The 27,643-nt window shown below is 42.2% G+C and overlaps 1 protein-coding gene across 15 annotated transcripts in view; it reads right to left on the bottom strand.

The window, feature by feature from the left end:
• The window catches only part of rbm47 (RNA binding motif protein 47), a 49,494-nt gene that overhangs the window by 11,522 nt on the left and 10,329 nt on the right, over window positions 1-27,643 (bottom strand). For 5 of the 15 annotated variants that reach the window (XM_040024260.1, XM_040024258.1, XM_040024257.1 and 2 more), the window contains exon 1: window positions 24,020-24,723. The gene's annotated coding sequence lies outside the window, so the exon portion shown is untranslated. The other 10 variants (XM_040024249.1, XM_040024247.1, XM_040024248.1 and 7 more) reach the window with 10 other exon arrangements.

Here is a 27,643-nt window from a genome sequence, read left to right on the forward strand (position 1 = left end):
TAATTTGATGTGACTCGGTATCATGTAAAAACATATAGGCCAAAAAAACAAATACTCGCTACTTAGGCTTTGCTTGGGTTTCTTTGTGCAGCACAAGATTGCCTGGACTAGGATGGAGATAGGTGAGGCAGTCAACAAAGGCAAAACACTAAAAAGCCAAGCAACCATGGTAACCTGCACACTGATCTGACCTGACCCAACATCCCACTCTCCTACAAACAAACCTGTTCACATGTCATTTTGTCCAAGGCTGAAATGAGGGGCTTAGAATGACTAGTTCAAACATGGATGATAGTACAAAAAAGGAAGGAAGCTTTAAATGTCTTTTTTAAACAAAGCACAAACTCCCAAACGGTTAGGAAAAGGAAAAGGAAATCACCAAGTGTGGGGAAAAAAAAAAAAAAAAATTTCCTCCTTTATCTTTTGCCAGTAGTTCACCACTGGTTGCTGAATCCCGACGAAGGTCAAGATGACATTCATTTATATCTGCTTTTCCGAAATAGTTTTCCAAGAACGGGTCATGGACCTGTTCTTGGGTAAAACTAAGGACAATGTGTGTATTCTAGCTCAGGAAGTAAAACCTTTGAGCATTTAACTGGCCTGCCTATCAGCACACGGGTCTTACTAAGAAATCATGCCGAAGCCTTCCGGGTTGTATCCACAGGTTCAAATTTTTCTGCGGTGCGTGGATTGTCTGAGGTTAATGTTAGAATTCGTATGTCGTGCAAATTCAATGGAAGGTTTCTAGGAGCTGTTGTTGTTGGGAGGTGCTTTTTAAACTAGGCTGCCAAACAGACACTGTCACCTTCAAACTAACTCATACTTGGAAGTATGTCTCTGCTTCCAGTTTGAGACACACTTTTTCAAGTTTTCCTACCACTCAGCTAGCAGCTCTTTGGACACCGGTTGGGGTCCTCTATGCAAAAACTACAAGTAGCTGCAATCTGCTAAAGACCAAAGCAATCACAACTAGGTTTTTTGGTGCAGCACCATGTTTCTGACCAGTATGACTTACTGACAGCTAACAGCCACTCACCGTGTGGGGAATACACATTTTTCCAAGTTTGACCAAGTTGTAACACATCAAATGTGGCGAACAACTGTCCAGCAATGTATGCGTGACCTCAGTAAGACCCCTCTATAGGCTAACGTTAGTCTATAGAAGACAACTTTTTTGTTTAAATATATTTTTTCCTGTGAAGATCAACAGGAAAGCAGAGGAAAAAAGGGCCACGGGTCAGACCCGAACCCCAGCCAGCCGCTTTCAGTATTGTGGCATATGGTCGCCTGCTCATCCGACTGAGCTAAACTGGCACCCGTATCAAAGGCAACCCTAACCCTTCACCTTAAGAAATAAAATCTTCTGCCAGTTGTAGACAAATTATTTTTTAAGAAAAAAAGGGGGTATAAAAATTAATCAGAAAGATGCCTTGTGGGTACATTACACCGGTATTAATGTACGAAAAATAAAAGTGTTCTAAAATAGTTGCACATATTAGTACATATTTTATGAGGTGGTGAAAACTTGTGATAGTGTATTTTATATGCTTGGACACACTAACCACTACCTTACAGCTTCCTTTGCATGTAGTCTTGTGTTTTTAATCAGTGCAAAGTAATTATAAGGAGACGACAGACGTAAAATCACCCTCGGTAAATATGATTATTGATGGAATGTTCCTTTATGACAAAAAACCCATAAATGTCTTACATGGTTTGTTGCACTTTATCAGTATTTTTTGTCATTTCACGTCCCTTTTTAGGGCTGCCACTGAAAACATTTATGAAAGTAGTTTGTTTTGGCATGCAAACAAACTATGCAGCGTATTCGTCATCTCTGCAGCTCATGACATTTTAATCTCTTCTATTTTTTTGCTTCAGTGTGGTTTTCTTTGTCTGCCCTCCCTCTGTTCCTTCTATCGTGTGAAGTGCTAACATGACTCGACCTCATATCAGCCTTATCTTACCAGGCTGATGACAAAAGGAGGACAATATTCACACTGGGAGTTCTGCTGGATGATAAAATGAAGCTTTGTAACACAGTGAGCTTGACACTTTGTGCACTGAAGCAGTTAGTATTAAAAAAAACAACAAATTTAAATCATTCTTCCTGCTTTTCACCACTTCCTAGACATTCCTAACTTCCTCAGTGCTGACCGTGTCAGGAGTGAAGTGAAACTCTGTTGTAAAAATATGAGAATAATTTGCGTGAATTTGAGATCCTTTGTGTAGCACATGTACAACACAGCGTATTAAATGACAAAAAGCAGCTTGTGGAACATCTTCAGCATTGAATCCTGCGTGTGTATAAGTGACAGAGAAAGGCAGAGCGGGGAGGAGGAGGAAACCTGAGGCTGAAACAGGTAGATAATTAACCAAGGTGAACACAAATCACAGCCTTTATTCACAGAGAGCATAAAGATTTACAGGTGGTGTCTTATCCAGTAAAGACAAGGAGTTTGAAAAGTTATGACCACTTAGGTGTGGCTCACGTCTTCAGATTTGAGCCTCTTTGTTGGGGCATAACAGGAACAGCTAGTTACTTCGTTAAAAATAATCTACCTTGACATTAAGAGCTCAGAGTTCGCCTGGTCAAAGGTTACGAACTCAGAGCGGCGCAAGATAGAACGACTGGCAAGCGAACAAGCGAAGGAAGTTCAAGAGCGGGAATTTGTTTAGTTAACAGAGCCGAGCTATTCCCGTGAGATTGCTTGCTACGTTACGTTTATGATTGATAGAAGCACCTGATTCTCTGCATATTAACAGCGTGTTACTGGGGACTGAGTTGTTTTATGAGCGGACAGAGAGGCTTTTACAGAGTTCTTCAGGTCGTCATAAACACAGATTGACTTGCAAAATCCATCTTTTTTTCTCAAAAGAGCAAGTGAGCATCTAACATTATGAATCTGTAGTCAGCTATGAAAAGGAAGGATATTGTATTATTTATGACTTTAGGATTTCTCTTATCAGAGGAATATGCATGTACAGAGGTCTGTACAGCGATCCAGAGCACTGATGAAATAGGCCTAAGAAGGCTGCCATCTTTAGCCACACACTCATGTAGACACGTGGAGGAAATTGATTCACAGTCCCCCCAGCAGCCCCCTAACAACAGCGTCGCAAGGCAGCAGAACAGGATCGTGGAAGCACCAACGTTTAAATAAGCCTGAGTCCTGCTGCTTTATACATGCAACACAAACACCAGCCAGATAACAACAGATGTGGTCCTAAATAACTCAAATACTATTTAAACCATCCTTCAAAGACAGACAGGTCCGTAGAGATAACTGCAACAACAATAATCTACGCATAGTCTCAAGTCACAAAAAGTTGTCATTCAAGGACAGCGAGCGCCTATCCAATCAAAGGGAGCTAGAGATACGGGGAAGTGAGAGTAAAACAGAGTAGAAATCTTGAGAAAGATCGTAGCAGAGGGATGGTGGTGGAAAAGAGAAGAGGAAGTAGAAGCAGAGAGTGGTCAGAGAGGAGGATATCTACCCCTGTTGCTTCACAGCGCTCCGCTGCTTGGCCGCCTGCTCTGGGAGTGTTAGTCCACCTCCATGAGAGACAGGTACAGCAGGGCACTGAGCACAGAGTCCAGCCTCCTCTACACTAAGACACACACACACACACACACTAACACACACACACACACACACTGACCCAAAGCTGCAAGCATGAGAGCTGATGAGGGTGGAGCTAAAACAGGTACTTGAGTTTGTGTGTCTGTGTGTACATGTGGATGAATCTCATCTTTACTTTTACTGTTATTTCATACACACACAAGCACGTTAACAAAATTTACTCATACATAGAGCAGTATTTATATTTCACACACCTATATACTGACACTGTGAAAAATATAATTAATGCTGTAATCTCCTTTTCAGACTTTCCATGTACAAATGACATGATTGAACCAGTAATTTTAATTTATCTGCTTACTGTTCACCAGCCAAGAGAAGCATGCCACTAAGTGACATTACAACCAAGGCCTCGGTCACCCAGACCTAGAGACCTGTTTGCAACCACCTGGCAACCATTGGTCACTAGGGAAAAATATATTGCCAAACCGGTTGGCAAGTGGTTGCTGCCAATCGTCAGGTGAAAGTGGTCACAAAGAGGTGCACAGTCCTGCTCCAAAGCCTCTTTGTGATTGCTCTGGTTACTAGCAGATGGCATGAAAAATGCCAACTTCTCTGCAAACAGTCGCTGACTGTGGCAAAACTGAAAGGTGCTGATGGTTTCACTACCACTCACTGAGTACTTGGCTGGTGTTTACTTGGAAGGCGCCGGCTTGTTTGAAAAATCTGCTAGTGATCACCAAAGCAATCACAAGGAGCTTTTAGGTGGAGCTCCCTCTGCACGATCGAGTTTTCCAGCATCCATTCACCCAGCTGTCCGGGAATATGCAACCTATTTTCTAGCACTTCCTTTAGTGAAAGATAGTGGTTTAGTTCAACAGAAAGAAAAACATTCTTACATATATCCAAGCAGACCTAACAGAGTACTTCTGCACTACTTTTACCTTTATAGTACTTTTACTGCATTTAGGAATACAGCTATATGTTTTCACTGATCCAACGCAGCTGTAGAAAAAAAAACAAGTCAACAAGTCTTTGTTCCCTGACAAGTGAAAGCAGGTAATGCAGAGAGGAGTATGATGGGAAATTGAGTTTTAATGGGTTTTGAGGGTTTTCTGCTTAGATTTGCAGAAAAGGGAAAAATGTTCAGGAAACGTTCAAACTGGGGTTTGAATACTTCCTCATGTTTGTGCTGCAGTGAAGGGACATCTGAAAATTCTGACTGGAAACTACCCCTGGAGTGATTTCTGTCATATCAGCACAAAACTGTGACTGTATATAAGTGTGTGCGTGTGCATTCAGGCATTCACGTGTGTTTTTTTTGTACATAACAACGGTGAACGTGTTCCTAGCACAGCTTAACCTAAGCAAACAGCACACACCTACCTGGGCAGTCAAAAGAGCAGATCAAGATATGAGAGAGAGGACGGAGAAAAAAAGTCACACGCTTTCAGATTTTGTTCAAAACAAAGAAAAAAAACGTTCCCTGTGTCTTCTGAAAGGAGCAAGAAAAGAGAGTGTTTGGGGAGACATGAGAGTTACAGTCTGGTGAAAAGCACACTAAGTTTTAGTTGCTAGTGAAACCGACCTCACTCTTTAACGACTGAGTAAACAGGCAAGAAGACAGGGTGTGAAGTATAAAGGCCAAAGAATAATGGATGGACAAAGACTAAAGATTAAATGATAGTGAGATACAAACGGGCTTTTCTGTCTATGAATTTACTTTACAATCACATCAGAAAGAGCTCGCTCAGTACAAATGACACCAAAACAGTGTCTGTAAAGATACCCAGGTCAAAGTATGAATGTAAAGGTGTGTGTGTACATAAAGAAAAGAAGAAGAAGAAGAAGGTGCGGGGGGCTGAGTGTAAAGTGAAACCGGGGTTTCTTCTAAGCCGAGGGGGGTCGGTCTAAATTAAATCATTAACTGTGACTCATTAGTGGGAGCCAATCAGAGCTCAGGCACGCCTCAGAGATTTCAGGTGTTCTGGTGACTGCACAGTTAATCGTTTAGGAGGTCAAGTCAACAGTTTATCGTTTAACTCCACGGGAAGAACTGAGAGACGGCCGAAAAACGCTGACCGTCTCCTCAATGATTGGACACGCTCACTAAATCATTATTCAGGCACCGTTCACACCACGCAGTCATTCGTGTGAGACGACGTGTTTTGGAGCGCAGAAAACAATGATTTACAAAGAATTATGAAATAAAGCTGCGATCCTGCATATTTTATGATAGTCAACGATTCCCGCGAAAAGCCAAATGACAGAATCATCCATCACATTTGTTTAGCTGCAGCTGATTTGGGAAAACAAATCTTTTGAAATTTGGATATTGCGACTTTGACTAAGAGAAAATTAAGTGAAAATAAATTCTTATGAGCGAAGAACGATCGTTGCTGGACTTTCATGTTCATCTGCTGAGAGGACGTATGATCAGTTAAATACATGCATTCACTGATTGGTTTTTGATGTCAGACTAAACTGCTTTTTAAACGTAACACTGCATGGCTGAAACTGACGTTGTGTTTAAGTAAAGCAATTACTTAGAACTAAATCAATCACAGTAATCAGTGGAGAGAAAGAACTTATAGAGCTGTCTTAGACTTTGTAGGATATTTATGATAAGCTGGCTCCCTATTAAGGCCAGGATTTAAAAGACACACACACACACACACACACACACACACACACACACACACACACACACACACACACACACACACACACACACACACACACACACACACACACACACACACACAGGAATCTGTTACATAGGCAAAACAATGAATAAGCTGGAATAAAAATCAGCCATAAAACAGTCCTGGTAATCAGTATCTCAGCTAGAAAGGCTGACTGATTATTACATGCGCCGTCTATATAAGTAAATGAGTAGCGTGTCACAAGACCAGAGGTCCCGCTGTTCATTTCTGCGGAGTGATACGACCTGTAGGAGTGCACCACACTGTTCAGGCCACACTGTTTTCCTGGAAGAACATTCTTCCAGTCAGCCACAGAAACTGCTGTAGAAATACATTTAAAAAAAGTTTCCTGGTGTGATTTTCATCACGTCAAACTGCTTCCAAGTTTCAGGTGGCTCTCACAACTCAACTCTCTCACAGATTTCAGCACACATATTGTTTTTAACTTTGAAAAGGCCGAGCTGGATGGTGTCTTTTGATTAGAATGGCACCAAATACAAAGGAGGCATCGTGGTGTCTCTGGCCGCTGTACGGTGCATTATCTGAGCCACAGCACAGCACAGGGAAACAATCAACTTGACAAAAGAGAAGTGAGCACTGCGGCTGACCTCTTAAGACACATGATGTTCTCATGTTGACGCAGCTCAGCTGTCAACATGCTGACGCCAACAGGACGACAGAGAAATGAAAAAAAAACAAAAAAACAGTCGTGAGGCTGAGACAAAGAAATCTGCATTATCTTAAAATGTTTATATTACATTAGCTAAACTCCTGAGAGGCTTTGCTTCTGTCCCTGCGTCTGCTCCCTTATGCCTCCTTCTCCTCCTTCTCTGCACTTTTCCTTCCTCCCATCCATGTACCTGTCACCCTCATTCCTCTGGTTCACCCAAGCTCAAAGACGAGCAGCAGGGAGGGGGAGGAAGGAATGAAAGAGAGGAGGCAAGGAGATGCAGGAAAAAGGGGAAGATTAGAAGAAAAGGGAAGAGAGTCTGAGTGGGGATCTGAGGAGGAAAAGACCAGATGGAGAGGAGCGAGGGAGGTTAACGAAAAAAGAGGGGGGGGGCAAATGTGCAGGCCTCCCTCAGTGCTAGAAAGCCCTTCAAAGTGAAACTGGCCTGAAGAATTTCAGGTCAGACGGAGTGCGTAAGTGACCACCTCCAGCTCGGAGTAACTCCACTACAGAGGAAAGATTCCAGCTCATTTACTCCGAGAGCCCCCCTCCACCTCCAGGACCTTCACATTTGTCTCAAACGTCACTCAAAACAGCACGATTTGAGTCCAGCATGAGAATCTAACCCAACATAACAAAGATCCTCGAAGAAAAGCTAAGTCTTGTTATAAAGTATCACAATATACAGATCCTTCATACAGCAACAAAGTCATTACTAATCAGAAGAGCTGCTTTAGCACTCGCAGAAAGGAGCTTTGCCTCTTCAGACAAACACATTCCTCCGGCTAATCAGCTAGCCCGCTCAAGGCCATAGCAGACATTGTTTCAAGCAATTACTACTGATGCTGGCGGTGTCACACTCGTGACACGGGCTCCTTCAGAGTGTGTGTGAGTGTGTGTTTGAGGTTTAGCACAGGTATTTGGTCATGCTTGACACCGAGCAACATGACTTTATTTTGGGATTTTGTTTTTTTTTTCCAGTGTTTTTCCCCATTCACACATACTTCACACACTTAAAAATGAGCTAATCTTCACGTACTCTTGGGCCTACCCAAACACACCGAGAGAGTCAAACTCCCACAACAGCACGCTTACAGAAGACGGAAACAACAGCGATGTCATTACAAACAGCTGGTTTTTTTAGCTTTTCCATCACAAAGTGAACCCATTCATCAACCAAACTTCTGTTATTGTCATTTCTGGTAGTACTTTTAGCACCGAGTATACCCTCAGTGAATGAATGAAGCAGCATGTCTCTCTCTTATGCACACACACACACAAAGCAAACACCTCACCTCACTGGGGTAAAAGTCCACGCATTATATGATGAAGAACCCGGAAGTCTATGGGTAATAATACCAGCTTCTCTGTGTAGCCACTGAAGCATTTTTATCCCCCACCCTGAACACACACACACACACACACACACACACACAGTGGTGTGCCATGCCACTCCACTGGTTCCACTGGTTCCACTGTAGGGATACCTTGATCTCCATTCCAACCTCTGATTGGAATAAAGACAGCAAAGGCACTTAAACCAATCAGTTTGACTGTGATAAAGTGGTGAAACAGGCCCCTCTGGTAAAATGATCAAGCAAAACTTGACGGATTTCTACTTAAATCGAAACGCAAACAGCTGTTTAACCAGAAACGTCTCCATCAGAAGCTGTCCTGTTAGGAACGTCTTTGAGGCAAAGGCTTCTAGAAATTATTGAGGTCGTCTTTCATGAAGATACCCGTCTGTAACGAGCAGGCTTTAAGGAGACTCAAGCAAATTAGATTTTTAAAACAGACAGAAACAACCTTCGGGGTCAGTTTTAAGATGTTACCTGTTTTCCAGACTCAGATGTTGTCGATCAGGCCGAGGAGATGCAGTCTGTGTTGACGGGGTATCTTTTCACACCTATCTAAAACTCTCTCCCTGCGTCCATTCACACTCCTTTGGTGTTGACAGGCTGCAGGAGTTTAGCCAGTCTCCTTGAGTGCCTGAGTCTGTGTGTTTGAGTGCCGAGGTAAGCAAAGGTGGTTTAGTGTTTACTCATTCTCAATGGCCAGAGGAGAGAGGTGGGGCCACTTAGGGCAGGTAACCCCCTCCCTCACCCACCTTTTCTCCCTCCTTCAATCTCTCGCTCTCTCTCTTGCTAAGCAGATAAGGAGTCAGAGGAAAGGGAATGCAAGGGATGAAAGGGCAAAGGGTGTGACAAACAGTGGTGACTGACATCAGAGAAAAGTCATGAGCTTGCGTGGGATTCAGAACAATACACTCCTGATTACATTAAATGAATAAAACCAAAAAAACCTGACATGGAGTAGAATGATGATCGAGGAAGTAATTACTGGAATTTGCAGGAAAATTTTCCAAATGCCAGCCTTTTTGTCTAAGAGGACAACAAACTTTCACAGTCCCAAAACAAAGCAATCAGCGAATGTTTATTCTACCTACAGACCTTTGTGAAACAGATAAACACACTCTAGCACTCACACAATAAAAGCTCTTCTTTCTTCTTGTTAGGCAACAAAAAACCAACAAAAGATCTCGCTGATCACATCAGCTCATTCCAAAACCACAGATAGAAAATAAATATGTGAAATATATCAAAATCAGATGATGTTTAAACACCAGTTTTTAATAAATGTAACAGACTGGCAGAGCTAGAAACAACTAAAAAGTAAGGAGGGAACGCCTCTCATTAAAAATAAAAACGTGAGGCTAGAGGCCTTTCTGTGGCTTTGTGAGCTAAATTTCTTTCACACGCTAACATATACTTTAGTGATTGACAGGTTTATTTTATTTTTAATTATCATTGCTAATTAAATGTTTACATTAAATGTAATTAAATATCTCAACAAGCTAACTTTCAAGTTAAGCCAAGTTAAGCTACCAGAAGTTAAGCTAAATCATTTAAGCTAAGCTCAGCATGTTAGCTTGGACAAACAAGCTAACTTTGTTTATTTTATTCAGTCCTCACTATTGGGAGCAGTTAGCAGCAGTCACGGAACTTCAGTCCAGTCTCAAGGCGGTTTGTGGAAAATTCACCAAAAAATGTTTTTTGTGTGTGTTTTTTTGCGCCGGTAAAAACAAGTTTGCCATATTTTTCACCAGCTAGTAGAGCTATGTTTGTAATTTGTTGAACAAAGATACAGTTTCTGTGCACCTGACAGCTACTTCAGTCAATCAAGCTGTGAGTGGCATGCAGACCTTTAGCTAAGGGGTTTAACAGTGTTCCCTTTTTCTATATCTTCAGGCGTATTTCAGTCAAAGGTCTGTACAGATTATTAACCTAGTGCGGTACTGTAAATCAGAAGAGATTACTTTAAGGCTGGAGGCATTTCCAGTTGTATTGAAAGACACAAACCCTTTGTCAAAGTGATATATCCTTGATTTATAGCTCAGGTTCAATCAAGTCAGTATTACAAAAAGTCTGTTAGATATTTCTGGTTTTGCCACAGTGTGTGCACAATGACATTTTTCTGGCCACTCCCAGCGAGTATCATGATTAAGTTTCACCTGACTCTTTTGTTCATGTTGAATTAAATATGAACTGAAAGTCACTTTGGTGGTAACATATTAAAGACAAAGTAAATGGAAATCAAAGCAAAGCAGTCACATTCCAGTCATATTTACCAAAAACACGGGGAAGGTGGCAGAGAATAAGAACTGACAATTTACATAACTACATAACCCGTAAAGAGAAAAGTGCCCTATAATCTTATCAGATGGGATACAGTTACTACAGGGGGAGGTTTGTGCATGTGTGTGTTAGTGCCATTGTACAAGTGACACATTAACCAGTGGCTCTGTTAATGAAGGACAGGCAATCACTGGTTCTTTTGGCAGTACACACTCTCATTATATGCAGATACCCAGTTCAAAGTTTAAAATGGAGAAATCTATTCTCTCTCCAGGAGGGTGTAAAAGGGTTGCTGTGATGGCCATACAGAGTCATAAATTTATTTTAAAGTAGGAGAGCGCGTGACTCAAACACCAAGATGACTTTATGGCTCGCGCACTGCCTCTCAAACTTTAAGCATCTCTAAGGTGCCTTCCTGATCTCACATCAACGATTCATGACCCAGGTGATATTTATACTATGATAATATTATCTCTAATAACTCAAATACACAAATAATCTTTTAAAAATTAAAATAAGAACAAAACAAAAGCAGGTTTAGAGATCATTAATTAAGGTTGTATATTTTTTCAACTATCTCTACAAGAGGAGCTATAGTTGTTAATAGATATATGAATTTGAAAAATCATGGCCGGCGCCAATTGTCCCTAAGTAAGAATCACTTCCTCCAAAAGCTAAAGTGGGAAGCTAATACGGTTTAAACCAACAGCAAGAACAGGGTCTCTCAAATAAAGGTGCAAAACAGCGTGAATGAAATGCAATACAAGCAAAGAGTCACAGCCGAATGAAGAGGAGACACAAACAGAGAGAAAGAGATATGGGACCGGCCCTGCAGGTCTGACATGAACCATTGGAAGCAGTACACAAACGACTTTTCCAACGGACAGTGTGATGTTCAAGTCTGTAGAAAAGCCTGATGTCTTGTTTCTAAATCAAAGTGAGAGCAGCAGATACCAAAAATTCAACACCCCAAAAGACCAACATCAGCTGATATCACTGAGCTGGAAGTTTACTGTGTAAATGTGGTTACACACAGAAAACAAGAATTTAAACAGTTTTATTGGCAGTTTTATTTTAATGTACATCTGACTTTTCTCAGCTCAAGGTTAACCGGTCTGTGCGTTCTGTAACGTTTTTTTCAAATAAAGTCAGTGTTAATTGAGCATGACGTTCGTTCAGGCAGGACAATGCCAGCCCTCATGAGCTGATGGCTCAGGTGATACCTGTGCAAACATCCAAACTGAAAATCTCATACAGTCAGTGCACATATACACATCACTTTGCAACCCTGACTGAATCTGACTGAATCAGTGCTATATCCATTATCATTGACACCCGCGCTGCTCTTTCTGCTTCTGTCCGCACCTCCAGCTTTCAATAACTTGCACATGAAACTAAGTCATACCACCAGATATTTAAATGTTAAGGTTTAGATACTGGCATTGACTTCAGACCAGTGCAAACACTCCAGATGCTCAAACATATGCTGATATGATACAGCCTGTGCACATTTCCATTTGCCTTTGCTAACCTTTAAGAACAATTATTCCGTTTAATGAATCGATCATAAAAACTTCTGCAAAATCATTTAAAAGTATCTGCTGCATTCAATTTGAGAAGTATGATCAGCGCTGCATTTTAGAGCGTTTGAAATTCACGTATAAAGTCAAACATCATCAGCGGGTTTGCAACGAGATCTCGTTGGGGTGGCGTTTAGGTTTTGTGTTGAATGTAAACTTCAGTGTCTTTACTACAGTTAATGCATAAACATTACAGAAATGCCCTGACATGTGTCTCAGCACCGCAAGGTGTCCGTTTCTCATGAAAAGATTTCCACCAGGCAGCAGATCACCCCACTGTCAGAGTCAGCAACTCAACCCGCTTTAAAAATATAAAAATAAAAATAAAGAGAGACTCTGGGGTTTCAGTGTGATGTTATCCATGTTTATCTGTCAGCATGTACCAGTCAGCTCTGACCTAATAACTGTAAAATATAAAATGTTTAGTAGTAGTAAAAAGTACCAGTAAAACTGTCCAGTATTGCTTCACATACAGTAGATAAGATCTACTAAGAATCTAAAACTAAAACAGAAACAAAAATATACACAAAAATGCAAAAACAAAAACAGCATCTCCAGTCCTCCTTCTCCTTTATCACATACAGTTTTGCAACATGCTCTATTTTAGGGTCAGTATCACACCATTAAGTATTTTGTATTACTAAGTATTTTGTCACCCATGCCTTTTGTAGGACACAAGTGTCCTTGTGAAATGTAGCGAATCATAACTGGATGGGAACGGTTTCACTTCAGCATTCTCGTCATCATCACCCCAACAGAGGGAGCAAACAGCACAGGGTGTCAAACACTTGCATATATGTGATTGCACAAAGCTTGTAGCGTGCATGGAGAGAGAAAGATTAAACCTGTCCAGCATAAAGAGGGGGGAAAAATGCTGTTCGGCTTAAAAATGCTCAGATAATAAGACTGCACTGAAGCCAAACAGGAAAAGTCTGGTTCTACTCAGTCTAACACTTCCTCATTCAAAGGGTCACCTCGCATCCTGTAACTGCTGTCCGCCAATCTGCATGTCCCACTTATCGTGAACAAAAATGACTCAGCACAAAAAGAAAGCCTTTTTGCCCTCCTACCGCACAACCCGCGTGCACACAGGACGTTAAAGTCCTGATCTTTTTTTTTTTCTTCCATTGTGATGAAAGAAGTTTTCCCTTTTGCCTAGAATTTGTCAGCTGACACGTTGGTCATGTGGCTTATCGCTAACCAGTGAAAGAGCAGCAGCAGTGTGTGTGTGTTTGTGTGCTTAGCTGCTACAATCACTGCCAAGGTCAAGGAGACCATGAAAGAAGGATAAAGAACTATGAGTAAAAGACCTGAAGGAGCTCAAAAACATGCGGACACCACAGAAATAAAGAAATAGTCATCCTTATGACTGTTAACCGCACTGTAGCCACCTATTATCTGGCCAACAACCAGCAACCGCTGTAACGTCAACGTGGATGAGTGTCCTCCACCAACACGAGAAACAAAACTAACAATCATGTGACGGAGCATGAGCAGCAAGGGCGTGAAATAAGAGACAGACCAGAGGAGATGGGCCAGTTGTACAGGATTAAAGCTGCACTTGTTAAATCACCACTTCAGCTAAAATTCATGCAAAAATTTTAACCCACCCCTCATTTCTTTATATTTTGCCTCTAAGGAGCCAGACTTTCTTGGAACATTTCAAAGCAGTCTTGAGCAAGGCCTTAAGATCTTTCAGGGATTTTCTTTGGACATTGGCTCCTTTTCCCACTCATTTCCAGTCCTGTCCCTGTCCCCAGTACCTGACCATCTTCAGAGGAATGTTTTTTCTGTTTGTTGAGCCACTCAGCCCTGACACATTACTCATTCATAAATAAATAAGGCACCTGACTCAAGGGATGAACCAGTGTTGCGTCTACAGACTACTTAGCTTTACCAGCATTGTTACAAAACCACATCATTTGTTCCCATTTCTTTTGTTGAATCTATGAACTATGCCACACATATCACAGCCTGACAGACACAAAATCGTATATTTGCACTACCAAGATGATTCTCAAAGCTGTTAGCTGGAAACTTGGCATATCTCAGCAGAGCGTGTCCTTAAAAATTTGAGGAAATAAAGACAAAGGGAAGACAAAAGAAGAAGTGGCAGGCCTAAAAGCTATCCACAACAGATGAACAGTATCTAAAAGTCATGTCCTTATGAAGAAGGAAAAAAAATCCAATCCTGACAAAGGACCCGAGTGATGTGTCTGGCCCTACACATCTACTGTGCGGGATCATCCAGACAGCAAGAACAAAGAGAGCTTTGAATGTCCTTCAAGAAGCCTGGAGAACTGCTCCTAAAGAAATGACAAGAAAGCTTCCCTAAGAGATTTCAGTCTGTGTTGTAGACTGAAGAAGAATTGTCATTCTGAATGTCTTCTTACCCATTTTGTAGTGTAAAGAAATGAGAGGAGGCTCAAGACTTTTAAATTAAACCACAATAAAGGACACACAGCACTTACTGCAAATAATTCTAACTGATAAAATAAATCTTGCAAAACTAGATGCACTTTCCTAAAAAGAAAAAAAGAAAAAGAAGTCCAGTAAGGACAACCGGCCAGTGTTCGTGAAGGACACTGAGCACACAGACATTCAATGTCAAGGATGTCAGCAAACCTTTTATTCTGGAACCGTTTTCCAAACGTGACGCAGCGTTTTTAATGGCTGCTCAAACAGCAGTTCAGCGTCAAAATGTTTGCCCTGGTAATCGTCAGCAGTCACCAGTTAACTTTGTGAATATTTGCATTAACAGGGCAGCAATTTTGATATGTTCACTGTAGTACAAACGCGTGGTTAACAGTCAGAGCCTCTGATTGGTTGTCTTATCATATACCAGCAGTAGTAAGCATCACATGTCTTTATGAATGGAGTATCACCTATAATCAGTCCACATCCATAAATGTACTGTATGTCATGCTTTAGCATACAAGTAATGTATCTTTTGTCTTTTGGCATCATCCCTTACTTCCTGGAAAGACTGAACAATCTCTAGCTAGCACACCTAAAGAAATGAAACACACACACACACACACACACACACACACACACACACACACACACACACACACACACACTCGGTAAAGTGAGAAGGGAAGGTAGGCAGATAAGAACAGAATGAACAGAATGAAAAGCGGATGGAATTCATCGCTGTTCTCGACAGCTAACGCACAATAGCTGTTCTGCTAAACAGTGTCATGCACACCGCCCCGAAACAGAGGCTTAATGACGTGAAAAATACAAAGACATCACCCTGAGAAACTAAAGCAGTGTGAATTCCACCTGTTCACCTGCTCCCGTACTGAAACCCCTAATACAACAAAGGGGAGGGAAGAAGGGGGGGTGTGGGAACATAAGAGAGAGGGAAGATCAGAGAGAGAAAGAGCCCGACTGTCTGCATATAAAGAGTGTGTGTGTGTGTGTGTGTGTGTGTGTGTGTGTGTGTGTGTGTGTGTGTGTGTGTGTGTGTGTGTGTGTGTGTGTGTGAGAGAGTGCTTCAGTGTGGATACTTTATGTCAGTTTTGTGCATCAGTTCAGATTCAACCTACGGAACATTCCATTCTGGCACAGTGTGAGTCTGCGTGTGCACATGTTTGTGGTCGTGGTTTAGATTTGAAGAATACCAGTTTACTGTTCGGAAAGTAGTGGTTGAGTTATCTGTTCTTAACATATATGTAAATGACTTTACTGTCCTCTTAAGTGATGGAAATTCAGCCCTGTGTGTCTGCGTTTGGCCTTATCAGGAGATCCAGCGCAGAGCCGTGTGTAGCTTCTTTCCCTGCAACAGACTCACTTACACACAAAACACACCCCTCGACAACATCCACATTTACTCGCCCTCCCTGCCAGTATCAAACCACCCTCTGCGCACACACACACACACCTTGCCTCTTGGCCTGCTGTCCAGACAACTAACCCATTGTGTGTAGCAACAGGTATGCAGAGAAGAGTCTGCTTGAGTACATGCAACAAGAAACTTGGTGTGTGTGTATGTGTGTGTGTGTCTGTGAACAAGCTAAAAGGATACCTTGGCATTTTTTCCCCCAAGTCTGTTTCATAATGATTCCAACATGAGCTTATGCACTTTACTTTTGTTTTGTAATCTCTGCAGCTCCTCTACGAAAGCACCTGAAGTTTAACTGTCTGTTAGGACAAACGTAGGGTTTGTCCTACGTCCCTTACATTAGAAACCGGTTATGCCACTGCTAATATGGACAAATACAGAAGACAAAGCATCATACATACGTTTGTGAACCTGTCTTATAACACGTCTCCGACCTCACTCGTTTAACCCGAAAGGGCGCAAGAGGAGGATTTAGGAAACAAGCAGTGAAATGAAGCAGGATAACAGCATTAGTGTACGAGCAGGTTTGGGGGACAGAAGAGGGAAGGGAGGGAGGCGAGCAGGATAGGAGGAGAGGATGGAGGGTTCAGCGGTGTCACCGCACTGGGGGGGTGGAGGGGTTACTCGTGGGTCAAAGGTTGAACAGCACAAAGGCAGAGGGAGAGAGGGGAAAAGGGGGGAAGAGGAGTGTTGATCCAGCCTTCGCAGTGAGTGGAAGTCACCTGTTTACACACTCGACAGTTCCGCCACGCTCGCAGAAGGAAGGCAGTTGCACAATATCACATCTCAAAGGCACAGTCTAATTACAAAGAGGGAAAAAAAAAGACTTTTTCACATTTAAATGTTGTGAAATCAGTCTACACAGACAGATAATCCGAGTTTTGAAATAACTGTCTCCTTATCGTGGTTGACAGTGTTCATGTGGTCAAAGAATGAAATATAAATGATCCCTTTGAACACTAATCTTCAGTGCTGTTCAGTGGAAGCACTACATATTATTAACTATATCTAGGAGGTGAACACAAGAGTACACAGTGTAAGAAGCTAAGTGGTGGTGGCTGGGGTAGATAGCGGAATTAAGAGTTTGGACAGTCTGACACTACGATTTATATTTGAAGTCCTACTTGCATGTTGATTTAGGCAAAAAAATGTATGGTTAATTAAAGTGGCAATAAAATCAATGCAGATATCTTTCAATTATAAAACGTGTACCAATGCTTTAGTTGAGATGAGAGTAAATAAACTGTCAGCAACCAGTGAACAGGTGACCTATCTAACTGTATTTTGGAGAAAGAATTTTTTTAATTTAATGAAGACACAACTTGCATATTCTGCTACGTATCTACAGAGCAGATTTAACACATGTGTATAATTCTGCTACTAGACTTCAGAGGTTTCAACTCCTGATAATGTGGTTTTTTCACACACAGCACAGCATTTTCCTCAAAATCTACTTCCGCAAACAGGATTAGTCCGTTAACTGTTCTGGACAGACATGTTGGTGCTGAATTTCTTAAGTAAAATAATCACCACAAACTGGTTGTTTGTGCTGTCTTTGCAGCACAGCAGGTTTCACCAGTACAAAACCACTCAGAAATAACTGAATGCGTAATCATTACATGGCAATAGTTCTCCAAGCTTTCATAAATATGTTTCAAGGAAATGATTTTATCCTCAAAAGTTCCTGCTTGAGAACATTTCAGATCTACAAAAGGGTTTGATTCACAGCTGAACATTTCTGATTGGTTTAGTAATTGAGGGATAACTTTTGTAGTGGCACAACAAGAGCTGCTCGCTTTTACCGAAAGAGAGACAATCTAGAGAATTTGCCGATCCTTTAGTTATTCATAAACAAGGCTGGAAAGAGCATGATCATCATGGTAAATGTCAGAGGACACCTTGCAGAGTAGGTAGTTTAGCAGCGACTTGCTTTGTTGCTTGTAAAGTTGGCTGGCAGACTTTGCGTTATATCTGTCCATGCAGAATACATTTTTTAGCTTTCTCTGGGTACTTAGCAAAAAAGAGCACACACAGAAGGCTTATTTGTGCATCTCGCACCACTCTTTCAAAAAACAGTTGCCTTTGAGCTGACTGAACTGTGGTGATGATCTCTGCCTGGAGGTCAGAGAGCCATCAGAGGAAACAAGGTAAAAGAAGAAGAGTGAGAACAATACAGAGACCTGGGGTTTTCTTGACCTGGTCATGGGCGTAGCCATCCTTGGATAAAGCTAAAGTTACAGGAAGTGCTTGGATGAAATATCCGATTTACATAATGGTTCATCTTTCACAGCAAAAATTCACTTTAAATCACCCAGTGATTATCTGTGGAGTTTCAGTTGTACAAACAGACCCTTTGACCATAGCCTTCACTCAATGCCTTGATGCGTAATCTATAACTGAAGAGTACATTTGTCGGCTTATCCACGTTTGTAACATCTGAACAGTTTGTTAAGCAACTGGACATCTGCTGACGTTACTTTTTATCCTGGCTGTGCGAAAACAGCCGTCATGTTACCGAAGATAAAATATAGATAAACAACAACAACAACGTGTCTGTGTCGTGTTTGTTGTCTGACAGTATGGTGATGTCCTAATCTCTGGATAAGGACAATCTCTGCGAGGTCCTGTGCTTGTGATGTTACTAAGTGCAACCCTGGTGTTCATCCAAGTGTAACTGTAAAGTGTGAAGGAGGTGTCTATCCAATCAGAATCCAGGATGGCTGGATTATAGATTTTGCTGCTGATTACAGCTAGCACCCATCATCCTCTCAGTACAGATGCCGTTAGTTATGAAAATAATGCCCTGAGCTCCAGGGTTGTACAACCAGGGTTGTAATGCTTTGGTAACTGTTGTCGCTGTCTCATTATGGCTATGGCTAACGCCACACTGGTAAGAGCTGGTGTGGTTATCTACAAAGTTCACTTGTGGGTCATATAGTTTCTCTACTCCTTCCACTGCATAAATACAGAGTTAGTGAACCTGACAGTTAAGCTCAGTGTCTCTGTGCAGCTTTTGTTGTGTTTTGAAGGTGATCGTCTGTGGTCATGAAGCTATTTAATGCTTCAGTTTTGAAGCTAGCGGTCCTACTTGGTTTACGTTTCAGTGCCGACTTGAGTCGGGGGTTCCAGACTGAGTGAGTGAGGGGTTACTTTGATGCCCCCTAAGAGCCACATGAATGTTTGACTCATAGGTGTTACTTTCTCCAGTCGCCTCAATCAAAATATTCCACGGCCTTAGCTAAAAGCTCAAACACTTCAAAACAGTAACTCTAAAGTCCTTTCTGGTAAAAATGAGACTACTTTAGCATTACTAAGGATCTGTGCATGACACGCTACAGTTCTCTCAGATTAAGAGGCAGGAACTAAACAGCTGTTATCACTGTTTTAGCTTGGACGGGAGGCTGAAGGGTTTAACCCCTCATACCCCTTATTTGGAGGGATGAGCACAGATGAATGTGTTGTGCATCTCAGACTGAGAAGAGCCTGTAGCAGAACATTTTGCAGATAATAAATGGCTCAAAGCAGAGAGATGGCAAGTCAGAGTTGTTACCGCTCTCCCTCAGTGGAGGATGAGGGGCTGATGTCATTGCTGCAGACAGAATTGGTCGGGAACTGTTCTCATCTTCTGAGGGGGGAGCGGGTTTAAACCTTTTGCTAAGGAAAGAGTAACAGGAGCAACAATAGCTGAAGGAGTTTGATGGGAGAAAACAGAACTAATGACACTCCATAGGGCTTTTCCAATATCCTACGTACACTTAACTGAAACAGAGCCGTAAGAAGAGTACGCTGTGGAGGACACCTCTGCCCAGAGGTTAAAAAAAATAAAAGTTAAGAGCAGAAGAGGGAGGACAATAAGGGAGCTGGGGTTTTCTTGACCTGGTCAGAGGTTTAGTCCCAGTGATATCAAATCACAGCTACGGTTACAGGAAGTGATTAGAGGAGGGATCCAACCATTTACCTGGGTCGTGTTTCAAAGTAGTTTTTTTTTTTTTTAAATCAGCTAATTAGTTCAAGATTGATCTTCAGACTACATTTATGAGATTCAATGCTTTATGGAAAAATACACGCTCACTCTTACACCCTACAGCCAATTCAGAATCGGTGATTAACCCAACAGGCATGTGTTTGAACTGTGGGAGGAAGCCATGCAGGTGCAAGGTGCAGGGAGAACATGCAGACTCCACACAGAAAGACTCCCGGTGGATTCAAATCCAGGATTTTATTGCTGTGATGCGAGCCCTAGCCACTGCACTAGCATGCTGCCATATCTTATAGATTTCACATAAATTTTAGAAATTTTACCAAATAAACGACTTTGTAGATAACAAAAATAATAATTATATTTCATTAAATCTCAACAAGCCGTTTGCTAAAGCAGGGATGTTAAAGTCATTTTACATAAAGGGCCACATAAAGTTTAAGTGGGCCAAACGAGTGAAGCTCTCTCTTTCTGTCAGTGTAAAGAAGTTTAACATTAAATCCCTCAGATAAGAAAAAGTTTCAAGTTGCAGTTTCGACAGCTCATCTCACTTTTTCTACACAATAAAGAAATGTGCCTGTAGTAAATCAAAGACATCTGTCAGCCTGATTCATTCAGCTTAAATTGTAAAAAACAGAAAAAGATCTGGTAGCTCATCGCCCAGACCATCCTGTAATTATGAAACAGGACGTTTATTTTAATTCACAAAAAATCTTTTTCTTTCATGTTTCTTACTGTGGAATCATTGCAAAACAACACAAAACAGGAATTTCTATTGTAGAAATTGAAAACAGAAACTATCTTTTACATAATTACTTGGGTGTAGTGTGAATGGCCACGGGGGAGGGCTTTTTTTTGGTAGCAAACACTGTAAAACTTGTGAAAATACAGATGCAAGCCCATGATTTAAGTCCTCCTTCACATTTTTCCAAAACCATCAGTGGGCCAGATTGGAGTCCTCGCCAGGCCGATTCTGGCCCTCGGGCTTTATATTTCACATCGCTGCTCTAAAGTGAAACAAACCCTAACCAAAGCGCTTGAGGCGTGTATTATAAAACTAATTCTTTCAACAAATGTTTTTTTCAATGGTTTTTAAAAACACCATCACTTTTGTTCTGTTTGATAGACTTCCAGAAAATCTGATTTCATGAATTGAGGAACTGGCCCTTTAAAACTCCTGATGACTACTGTTCCTCCAAATTTATTTGTCATCCTCTCTGACAATCTTCTAACATTTCTTTTCCGCCACGTTTCTCATTCTCAACCCTTATTTTCCATCTTTGTTACAAGAGGAAGATACAAGCACATTATAAATCATATGTTCCTCTCCCTTTTTTTCCACCTGTACTTGTTACCCTATTTTTTTAAACTCGGTTCAACTTCCCTTCAGCTCACTGCTGTTCGGTGTTTGGCCCGATCAGAGGGGAGCTGAAGAGGGAGGTGGGGGGGTTGATAAAGGGGAAGAATGTGGCCATTGTGCTTTCCCGGTATGTGTGTATTTGCGACAAACAGAAAGAAAGAAAGGGAGAGAGAGGAGAGCAAGGCTGATCAGATCTTGTTACAGGTGTTTCATAAACAACACAATAGCGCTAACAGGTTTCCTTCTGCCTCTCTCTCTCCGCTGCACTCGTTACTCTGCAGCTCTAGATCTCTGCCTATGTGCTGGTGGATTAGGCTTATGGTTTTGTCGCGTACACACCACACTGAATCTGTGCTTCCCCATCATGAGCATAAGATGATCATGTGACAGACATGTGACATGATCATGGTGCACGCTTGTGTCTGTGTGAGTGTGCAGTTTATGCTGTTTCTCTTCCTTATGCTTGAGGTTTGCTGAATAATAAAGTCCAATCGGCTTCTTGCTTTAAAAAAACTGATATGTTAAATAAAAGATCTCTTCCTGTTGCCTTCTGGTTTAAGAAATCTGTCTTTTCTTCCTGAAACTAGACAGGGCCAAAACACAGCAAAAATAAATTCAAACTAGGACAAACATCGAGATAAAAATGTATGTCTTAGATGACGTCTGCTTCTGTGCTTTCCACTTGTGGAATGTGATACAGCGAGTTGAGAGATAAGCGCCACTCGGAAAAATGGTTCACCTATTGAACTTGGTTACACAATCAGTAACGAAGCCACAGCTACTGTCCGAGACGGCGACACAGACAAACGCAAAGCCCCGATTGAATAACCCCTTCCATATGCTAACCATTCAACTGGTTTCTATTTTTGGCTTCGGTTTTTACATCAGAATGTCTAAAGAAGCCACGTTTCACCACTTCATCAGGTCTGACCAGCACTTCAACACACACACACACACACACCTTTGAAACACCTTACAGGTCCAGGTATTTACAGTATTCACACGGAAGCTGGCCATCTGTACACAAACATTTAGTCTTGTTTCCATCACTTCAGAAGGCAGCAAACTGACTTATGCTTATTTCCTGAAGACATACCCTCATGCTAACCTTAAACTGGCTCTAACCTGAACCCAAACCTGAACTGAGGTCACTGAAGTTAACTGAAACTAAGCTAAAGAGTAAACTAGTGAGAAAAAGAACTATTCAATTAACCGAGATAAAATAAACTTCTGACAAATAAAACAAACGTACATGGTAGTTGTCTTTAGTTTTTGTCAGTTTGGTCAAATTTGCTCAGATAGTAAACGCGAGGTCTGTGCAAATGTTTACCGAGACTGGATGTCTACAAGGCTGTGAGTGACAGTGGTGTGTTTGTATTGTAGAAGCTAATCTGATCTAATCCCTGACAACGACCTCCAATATTATAGAGAAAAATAATACTGAAAAAAGCAAAAACCAGACGCTGTCATTGGATCTCAGAGAGTGAGCAGAGTCTAGCCTGGTTAGTACTTTGGCTGTAAGCTTCGTGTGGGACTATGGTGCAGTGGTTAGCACCGTTCCAGGTTTGAACCCCAGCTTATCTACCCCACATGGACGTGAAGTAGATGTAGACAAGTGTAGACAAGTAGATAAGTGTATAGAATAAAGTACAGTATGGATGTATGGTTAAAATGTAACTTCTAGTCTAAAAGCACTTTAATAATCTAACTTAAATTTTCCACCCCAAAAAAATGATGAAGGAATAACTTGGTCAACCGGCCCCATACTGCGTGCCAAACTGGTTACCAGGAAACAGAAACTAAAGTTAACTTCAATGCAAGTACAACTTAAATTACTGTAAACTGACTTGTGACTTACTGTCATTTTTACACTCTGATTTCCTTTCAACTGACATTTAAAAGTCACACATAGTATATTATTGTACTTTGAATGCTTGCTTGAATGAGCTTTAGCATAAATAAGATTTGAGGCATCACTTACTGCATTTCCTTATGTGGAGAAACACGTGAATATTTCCAGAAACTACAGCTGGACAAATGACAGCTTGGCAAATTTGAGCGGATACCCTCTGTGTCAGTGAGACAGTTGTTCTTGAAAAGATCAGCTGGATGTAAACTGTCACACATACACAAAAACACACAGACACACGGGTACACACACGCACACACTACTCTGCTTTCATATGCACACATATATACTCGAGCAGCTAAGTCTCGTTTGTACAACAACAGGACACCCAAGGCTAACTGGCGCCCTGTTCGACCAGTTTCTGAAACCCACACACACAGAAGATGACAAGACAAGAACACATAGAACACACACACACACACACACACACACACACAAATAAACATTCAGTACTCGCTCTGTAACCTTGCAGTGAAGGTTACAGCAGTCAGTTGGGTCAATGTGAACACTGGACCAGCTGAAGAAATGTCCTTCCAGATTACCCACTGTGTGAGTGTGTGCATGTGCATGTGTGTGTGAGTGAGTGTGTCTGTGTGTGAGTGTGTGCTGTTAAACCTCCAGGTGAGAAAACACACCATGGCTCTCAGCTACATTTACAACATAACTGTTCAGACTGAAATGAGAGAGAATTTCTGAAAAAGAAAAAAAAGGGGGGGGGGGTGCACACACGATGAGTTCCCAGCCAACCTGTAGGATGATGGGACGTGTAGTCACGGCGTCGGCGTCAAAAGGCAACGATCCGGCTTGTCACTTTCTCATCTTCCCCTCCTGCCTTCTATCTTCCTTTGTACAGACAGTCAGGTTCTCTCCGGCTCCGTGTTCGCTGTCAGGGCACTTCCTGTCTTCAATGACAGGTCCCCCAAAGCACAATGAGAAGAGATCTCAGACACTTCTGTCAAACACACTGCACACACACACACACTGCACACACACACACAGAGGAGAGGACGAGTCAAAGTTTCTCTTCTCCTTTTGGTGTTTTTTTGGATTCTGACTCAGATCCTCTCTGTTTGTCCTCTCCTCTGCTCCAGTCACGACAGCGCTCGTAGACGTAACAGCGGGAGACGGGAGAAGGAGGCCGGTGCACAAGGTCTCGAAGTGGAGGAGAGAACAGGAGGTGACAGAGTTGAAGGAAAGCATTAGAGAGAGAGAGAGAGGGAGGGAAAGAGGGAGGGAGCGAGGGAGGGCACTGGTAATTAGTGAGTCTGTACCTGACTCTCACTGACATAAGCCCCACATTCCTCAGAAGCGAGAAGGGGGGAGAGATGAGGAGGGAGAGAGGAAAAGGGGAAAAAGTTTGGAACACACACTAATCATCCCAGGACACACATCAGAGAGGACCCTCTTCATCCCAACATACACACAACCACACACACACACACAAATCTGTCTTCCTTACAGCACAGCATAACTGTCACGGCGCTCAAGTCAAGCCTGCATGATGTTCAGCGAAGGTGCTGCCGCTCCTGAAGCTTCGCCGTCTGTCACCTAAACGCTCCACGCTCCTGCTTTTAGTCCCCTTTCTTTCTTCTACCTCTCTCTCAGCTCGTCTTTCCCTTTCTGTTTCTCTCTTTCGCTATGTGTATGGTGTACACACTGCCAGCTCCTAAAACTCACCAAACCAGAATCTGACTGCCCATACCCCCAGCACACCTCCTCCCTGCCTCCTCCTTCCTATCATTCCGGATAGGAAACGCTATCCTCCTGTGGCCCTGTCCAATCCAAGTGTGTGTGTGTGTGTGTGTGTGTGTGTGTGTGTGTGTGTGTGTGTGTGTGTGTGTGTGTGTGTGTGTGTGTTTGAGTGAGTTAGTGCGATCAGCCAGACCTGAGAGAGGAGATTCAGCAGCATTCCTCTAAAGGAGTTTCCTGCACACCTACCACATGATCGCTCTCATCCACCGCTTGCTTATTAGTGATGATCACACACGCTCATTCACAAATACACACATACACCCCTGAGGTCACGATGACATGCTGTCTTTACACTGTAGTGTTCACCTCTCTGACGTGCACGCTGCAGATCCCTCTGTAATGACACCTTTGTGTAATAACAACCCACTCGGGCACTCTCTCAGGTTTCTTGTGTTTGAATTGTCAGCATGAGCGTGACAAAAAGCATGACTGACAGCTGAAAGGAAATCCGAACCTTTAAATGTCCAATATAAACAGTTTCTCACTTCTGTTAAGGAGGGTCCTGCCGTAAAGCTGAACAGAAAGTAAAAACAGTTTTTTCTTTCTACTCCTTCACACAGTCCTTCCTCGTCTCATGCGCTTTATCCTCTTTTCCGATCTTTTCAGAAAATGTCATACTTGTTTGATCATGTTATTGAGGTTCAGCAACCCTGAGTCACAGTATTCACTTCTCATTCAAGACTGCGTAAAGTGTATTCCTGTATCTGTGTGTGTGTGTGTGTGTGTGTGTGTGTGTGTGTGTGTGTGTGTGCGCGCGTGCGTGCGTGTGTGTGTTGGTTACCCTACCTGAATTCCTTGGAGAGTTTGGCGTAGGCGGGACCAAGCGCTTCCTTCTTCCTGATCTCAGGTACGTGGCGAGCGCGACGTCTTTGTGACAGCCAGTTGTCATGGAGACAAGGAGAGAGCGCTGTGCTGAACAGGAGTGTCCGCGGTCAGCCAACCAGCAGACTGAGAACAGAAGAGAGAAGTGAGGACGCTGGATTTCTGTTTAGTGTAACAACACACACACACACACAGAAACACACATGCATACATTCAGATAAAGCAACCCCCCTCCACACACACACACACACACACACACACACACACACACACACACACACATGCTCGCAAGTTCCCTACTGTGTGTGTGTGTGTGTGTGTGTGTGTGTGTGTGTGTGTGTGTGTGTGTGTGTGTGTGTGTGTGTGTGTGTGTGTGAGAGAGTGTGTATAGGAAACTGAGATTGAGTCAGATGTGCTCACACAGAGAAATAACGTTTCAACACAGCGGCTGAACTCTAGCAGGGAGGCGGCCGGGCCGTTGAATAAGTTGCTCAATACTTTTTGACTTTAATGCTTACTTAACAGATTTCACACAATCCTTAAAAAAACTGCAAATACAAAAGCATATACACGGCAATAAGTCAGGCTTCTGTAACTGCAGCAGGCTGTGCAGTTCACCCCAAGTAATCTAAATACATCACGATACAGGTTTCACGGCTGATTGTTTCCTACTTTACTAACATAAGAGGAAGCGGTGAAGAAGCACAGATTAAGCAAGTTTTAGTCACCATTGCCCGATTCTAGAGTAAAAGCAGATAAAACCCACCTACATCCTGGAGCAGGGTTGCACCAGCCAAGCGTAAGCCTAGTCTTAACTACACCCAGTCCCAGTGATTCACATTAATTGCTGGGGTGGATTTTTAATGATTTTCTGGTGTCTCACTAACTTATAATTTTGGCTTTTGCAAGCAAATAAAATGGAATAAAAGAAGAGGTGATTTCACCACTTCAACACTGGAAAAGCAAAATTACTAAAGCTGTGCAAGAACGCACAGGTGCAGAGTCTAGTTTGGTAAGAAGAAGAAACAACTCGGAAATCTGTTCAGAAAACAGTGGAAGGAAAAAGTGGAAAGATGTTCAGCTGCCGTGTTGAGGTCCAGTCGCAGCTCTTCAGTAGCTCTTTCCTTCTTTCCTTAGGGAATCGAAACAGCTCCCCAGTGCTGTATCTGTCCATCCCTCACAGCTCTCTACTCTCTAAAAGTCTTATTGTGGAGTCGGTGTCATAAAAAAGCTGATATTTTAACTTCACGTGTGCTCCTCTGCAGGTTCACGATTCACACCACGCCCAGAAGAACGCATAATCCTATATTGCACAACAGGCAAAACTCTTATGTCAGACTTAAGATGCCAAGGTAAAACTGATTACGCTTAAGACCTGTTGTAAGCTCTGCTGTTACGACCAGCCCGCTGTGCCTGAAGTTTGGTGGTTTAAAAAAAGTAAAATAAATGGACAGACGCAAGTTCATCGTAATGCTTTGTGGAAAAGGCACCCACACACGAGCGCACATTTTGTATATTCTTTGCATCTTTCTGCCTTTGGTCCGGTCCTTATTTATTCTCAGTCAGAATGTGATCAGGTGACTGACTCTGCCATTTTAGGATCTTTCACCTATTTATTCTTTAAAGCTTTAGTAATGTGCTGGGCGTCTGCCAGTAGAGAATCAATCGAACAATCAATGCCAGAGTACCTGTTCGACTGGTGACCTGCTTGTGTTTTTTCTCTGCATATTTGGATAAAGGCTGATCTTTGTTTCGTCGTTCCACAGACATTTGCCCCACATCTTTACCCGTTTCTTG

Source organism: Simochromis diagramma, unplaced genomic scaffold, assembly GCF_900408965.1.
Source record: "Simochromis diagramma unplaced genomic scaffold, fSimDia1.1 OVJJ01000302.1, whole genome shotgun sequence".
Lineage (NCBI taxonomy): Eukaryota > Metazoa > Chordata > Actinopteri > Cichliformes > Cichlidae > Simochromis > Simochromis diagramma.